The sequence below is a fragment of the Canis aureus genome, chromosome 9, assembly GCF_053574225.1.
Source record: "Canis aureus isolate CA01 chromosome 9, VMU_Caureus_v.1.0, whole genome shotgun sequence".
NCBI classification, from domain to species: domain Eukaryota; kingdom Metazoa; phylum Chordata; class Mammalia; order Carnivora; family Canidae; genus Canis; species Canis aureus.
Genome location: NC_135619.1, coordinates 44,776,132 through 44,781,355, shown reverse-complemented (window position 1 = coordinate 44,781,355; position 5,224 = coordinate 44,776,132). Strand labels below are relative to the sequence as shown.

Below are 5,224 nucleotides of genomic sequence, written 5' to 3'. Positions count from 1 at the left end.
TGGCTTGGGCTCTGTTTTTATTCTAATATGGGGCTTTCTAGGACATTAAGCTGTAAACTGTTTTCTTTCTGTAACTGAAGTAAGGTAAAGTTCAGCTCTTATTCACAGGGGCCTGGGATGGCTGTACTTGTGCTAACCCTGAACTTAAAGTGGAATGGCCTTAATTTTCTCGGCCTCCACATTTCCCCCTCTCAGAGGAACCTAAGGAAGGACCCAATCATGGGTCCAGGGTGCTCTCAGAGTGAGCCAGGGGGAATGATTAAACCAAGATTCTAACCAACCTTGTTGCTGTTCTCGCTCCCATTTACATTCCAGTGAAGAAGCAACATCCTACGTTTAAGGCAGCACATAACCGCCCACACACACCCTTTGTTGTAAGAAGACTAAGTCTAATCCCCTTTTATGTTGAAGGACAACCTCAGACTAGGGAGTCTTGGAGGTGGGAAGTAAGTGAGAACGGCCCAGTCTTAGCTTTAGGGGATTGTCCTTGTCTGGTTGGTTTTTCCATTCTGGAACAAAGTCCTTGAGAACGGCGTGTGGGTCAGCTGGCCAGACGTGGGTGTAGTGGACCCACGGGGACCCATTACTCCCCATGGGGAGTAATCCCATCGACCTTGAGAGCGGTGGGAGTGGTCAGGATCATGATGTAAGGTCCCTTCCAGCGAGGTTGAAGTGTCTGGTGTTGGTATCTCCACACGTACACCCAGTCACCTGGTCGATATCGATGGGGGTCCGGGGGTGGCCCAGTCTCATAAAGGGCCCTCATCTTAGGCCACACCTGCTCATGGGTTCGTTGTAACATTTGGAGGGAGAAAAGAAGTTGGTGATCATCAAATTCAGCAAGTACCTCAGGTTTTAAATTGGGGATAATAGGTAGAGGACGATTGAACATGATCTTGTACGGAGTCAGTCCCCTCTTATATGGGGAGTTCCTCACCCTATATAGGGCGAAGGGGAAGAGTCACCCAGTCCCCGCCAGTCTCCAGGGCTAGTTTAGTTAAGGTCTAATGTTCTGTTCATCCCCTCTACCTGTCCTGAGCTCTGGGGCCTATGTGCACAATGTAATTTCCAATCTGCCCCAAGTACTAGTGCCACTCCCCGTGTTACCTTAGAGACGAATCCTGGGCCGTTGTCTGATCCAATTTTAACAGGAAAACCATACCTCGGCAAGAGGTCTTCTAGCAGTTTCTTGGTCACGGTCTGTGCTGTTTCATGTTTGGTGGGAAATGCCTCTGTCCATCCTGAAAAAGTATCTACAAACACTAGTAAATACCTGTATCCGTATTTTCCAGGTTTTACCTCAGTGAAGTCCACTTCCCAGTAGGCTCCTGGGCGGTCACCTCGGAGCAGGGTTAGATCCATGGGCGGTGGCATTAGTTAACTGGCATGGGTGGCAGCTCGCCACAATCTGCTCCATCTTTGCTCCAGAGTCTTTAATAGTGATCTTTGCATGTCGTATGAGGTCTTTCATCTTCCTTGTTCCCATGTGAGTACTTCAATGCATTCTGGATAGGACTCGCCATCCTACTTCCTCTGGCAGGATGATGCTGGAGTCTGCGGCCCTCCACCAGCCACGCAAGCACTGGGTCATGGGCAAGCATTTGATCCAGTGTAAATCAGCATCAGTATAGTTGGGGGTGTCCGGCAGGGTCGGTGCCCCCCCGATCGGGTCTCCGTTTCCATGGTTACAGCCCCCGCATCCGATTCCTTCTCAGATGAAACGGCTGCCTTCTGTGTACCAGGTGGTGTCCGCATTCTACAGTGGCTGGTCCTGGAGATCAGCTCTGATTCCATGCACCTGTGCCAAAATTTCTTGACAGTCATGCAGAGGGGAGTCCCAGTCTGGGTTAGGGAGATGAGAGGCATGGGGTATTGGCGCACCCTGACATGGTCGGCCCCCGGCTTTAGTTATGGCCGGTGGGTGCCGGGCCAGCCCAATTCCCTCAGGTTCTGCCCACGCTTCGGGAAATTCCCGCAGCCAACAGTCCATGTCAGTCATTGGGACTGAGGGCATTTAGAGGAGACAATATTTGTCTTCTGAACTCAGGAAAAGCACCTGAATCGGGTGCCCCTCCTTGTTTAGGATTTTTGCCCCTTCGGGGTGGAAACAAATTTGTGCCCCCATCTTGGTGAGCAAATCCTGACCTAACAATGGGTAGGGACACTCAGCGTTGACCATGAAGGAGTGGGATACCTGGCCCATGCTGAGATTCCCAGTTCTTCGGGTAGTCCATGAGTACTGTTTGGTGCCCGTGGCCCCTTGCACCCATGAAGTCTTGTTTGCCAATTTCCCTTGGGGTTGTAATAAAACCGAATGTTGTGCCCCAGTGTCCACTAGGAATTCAACAGGCTGCCCCTCCACTTTAAGAGTTACCCTGGGCTTGGGGAGGGGTGCCGAACCCCGACTCCCCTAGTCGTCCAGGTCCTCCATTTTCAAGATCTTGGCAGGGGCCTTAGATCTTTTGTTAGGGCAGCTTTTTACCCAGTGGCCCTCTTTGCAATAAGCACATTGGTTTTTGTTCAGCTTAGGGCGCTCCTGAGGGGGACCAGGGCCATCCTCCTTACCTGTCCCTGAAGCCAGCTTCTTGAGGTGCCACCGTCTTTCCCGTGGGTTGTCCATGGTTGTGGCCAGCAGGACCATGGCCAGGTTTCGGGTCTGCCGGTCACTTAGTTTGGTTTGTTGTTCTTCTGGACTTTCTTTATTATATTATTATAGACTCGTTCTGCTACTATCACTACGTCCTGCAAGCTCTTCTCTCCCAGTGTCTCTATTCTTTGCAATTTCTTTTTAATGTCCGGAGCAGCCTGGTTAACAAAAGCCATGATAATTGCGGTCTTTGTTTCCGGGGCTTCTGGGTTCATAGGGGTGTACTGCCTAAAAGCCTCTATGACTCTCTCTAAGAAGGCTGCTGGACTCTCGTCCTTACCCTGTCTCACATCATATACCTCGGCCAGATTGGTCGGCTGCGCGCGGCAGCCTGGAGACCTGCCCTAGAGTCCGGCGGTGGACCCGGGGTCTCTCCTTACCTTCAGCCGAGTTGTGCGCTTTCGGGGGTAAAAAAGAGTTTTAGCCAAGGAGGGGAATTTCCGGTCATGTCCTGCCAGACCAGGATGTTGGGCACCTGGTCAGGGTGGCCGTCTGGTTTGTCCCTGAAGATCACGGCCTTAACCTGTAAGATAATAGGTAGGTGGAAAGTTCCTTCTCGGGGCCATCCCACACCAAAGGTTGGCCATTCTGATATGCAATAAATTTGAAATCTCCATCTCCTTATGTAAACAGTTATGACAGTTAACCAAGACACAGTAACACAGACAAATGCACAAACAGTTAACAAGGACATAGTAACACAGACCAGCACGCAAAACGGGTAACAAGAACACGGTAACAAACGTTCCAATAAGGCGGCAGAGACAAAACAGAAAGCAACCCGAAGGGCTGGCAGCCGGCCCTCCTTACAGGTGAGGACCCCGTCCTCCAGGCAGGGGCAAGGGACGTCTCCTCAAGACCCCGGGTCGACAGCCCGCCAGCGCGTCCGCCTAAGCCAATGCCGACCTAATACAGATTGGAATTCCTACAGGTTAGAGCTCTCAGAGAATATGTGCGCAAAAGGTGGAAAAAGTTGAGTGCACTCACCACGCGTGAAACCCTCCGGATAGGGTCCTGGGGGTCTCTCGGATCCCGGACGAGCCCCCAAATGTTGTGCCCAAGATTGCGAATCCGAGAAACCACCAAGGAGCCGACACCGATGCAAACACACGAGGGTTTATTTACAAGCTCCAGCTTGGGTCCAAGTGTACCTGACACAGCGGAGGAGGGACTTGGACCCCAAGGTGGGTTTCAGCTTAGTTTTAAGGGCTGGTCTAGGGGACCTCCAGAAGGGGTGGAGCAATTCCTCAAGTTCTGTTTATTTTGATATGGGGCCTTCAAGGGCATTGAACTCTGTTCTTATTCTAATAGGGGCTTCCTGCCCTTGGCTTAGGCTCTGTTTTTATTCTAATATGGGGCTTCCTAGGACATTAAGCTGTAAGCTGTTTTCTTCCTGTAACTGAAGTAAGGTAAAGTTCAGCTCTTATTCACAGGGACCTGGGATGGCTGTACTTGTGCTAACGCTGAACTTAAAGTGGAATGGCCTTAATTTTTTCAGCCTCCACAACCAGCTGCAAGTGGAGTCCCCAATTGACCCTTATTTCTGCCTGACCAATTATAAATTCAGAGGTTTCCATGACTCCCCCCAAGTTTGATAATTCACTGAAATGACTCACAGAACTAAAGACAGTGCTTTACTTATGACTACCACTTTTTATTATAAAGGATACATCTCAGGAACAGCCAAATGTAGAGGTACATAGAGTAAAGGATGAGGGGAGAGAGGAGGATGGAGCTTTCAGGCCCTTTCAGGGCATATCACTCACTGAACACATTGATGTGTTCACCAACCTGGAAGTTCTCAGAATTTCATTGTTCCAGAGTTTTTATTACTCAATCTCCAGCCCCTCTTCTATCCTTAAGAGTTTGGGAGGTGGGGAAAAATTCCCACCCTATAATCATGTGTTTGGTCTTCCTGGCAATCCGCCCCCATCCTAAAGCTAGCTGGAGACTCTGCCCTGAGTCACCTCATTAGCATAAACTCCAGCGTGTTCAAAGGGCTCATTATGAATAGCAAAAGACATTCCTATCAGGGAATTACAAAGGTTTTAGGAGCTTTGTGCCAGGAACCCAGAAGAAAGACCAAAAAAAATTTTTTTTTATTATACTATATTATACCATATAGTTCATAAATCAGCTAGGATGTTTATAGCTACAGCCCTAGAAACATCTGTATACACAGTTTATCACACTTAATCACTAAGAGGCCACCCTCCTCCCACAAAAGGCAAGGATACTCCTTGTCTTAGCACCTGTTTCCTTATTTGGGATAAGAGGCTTGACTGGGGCCATGTAATTGTTATGCTCCCATTTCTGACTTGACAGGACTACCTGCCATTCCCAGAACCTGGCCTTCTGCCCCTTTGCTGGCACCGAGCCATCTGCTTAGAATGCTCTTCTTTCCCTTCTTTTCCTGTCAAGTTGCAGGTGAGCTAAAAGGTCTCAGGGCATAGAATATTTTGTGGTGATGGTAGGTCTTCTATGACAGGGTGCTCCTAATTTACATTTATTTCAGGGGTTTTTGTTTGTTTTTTGCTTTTTGGCTAGAAGAAATCATTTTACACTGTCACAGAACAA

General features: G+C 49.2%; 1 long non-coding RNA gene across 2 annotated transcripts; it reads right to left on the bottom strand.

Annotated features, from left to right (window-relative positions):
- Positions 1-600: 600 nt before the first annotated feature.
- On the bottom strand, positions 601-3,891 carry LOC144320130 (uncharacterized). 2 transcript variants are annotated; one of them, XR_013385709.1, is made up of 5 exons: positions 3,635-3,891; positions 3,458-3,553; positions 3,028-3,170; positions 1,108-2,805; positions 601-778 (listed from the first exon to the last, which is right to left on the bottom strand). It is a non-coding gene; the product is annotated as an uncharacterized LOC144320130 (long non-coding RNA). The 2 variants fall into 2 exon arrangements; XR_013385708.1 differs by having other exon boundaries at positions 1,108-3,170.
- Between the last annotated feature and the right edge of the window lie 1,333 nt (positions 3,892-5,224).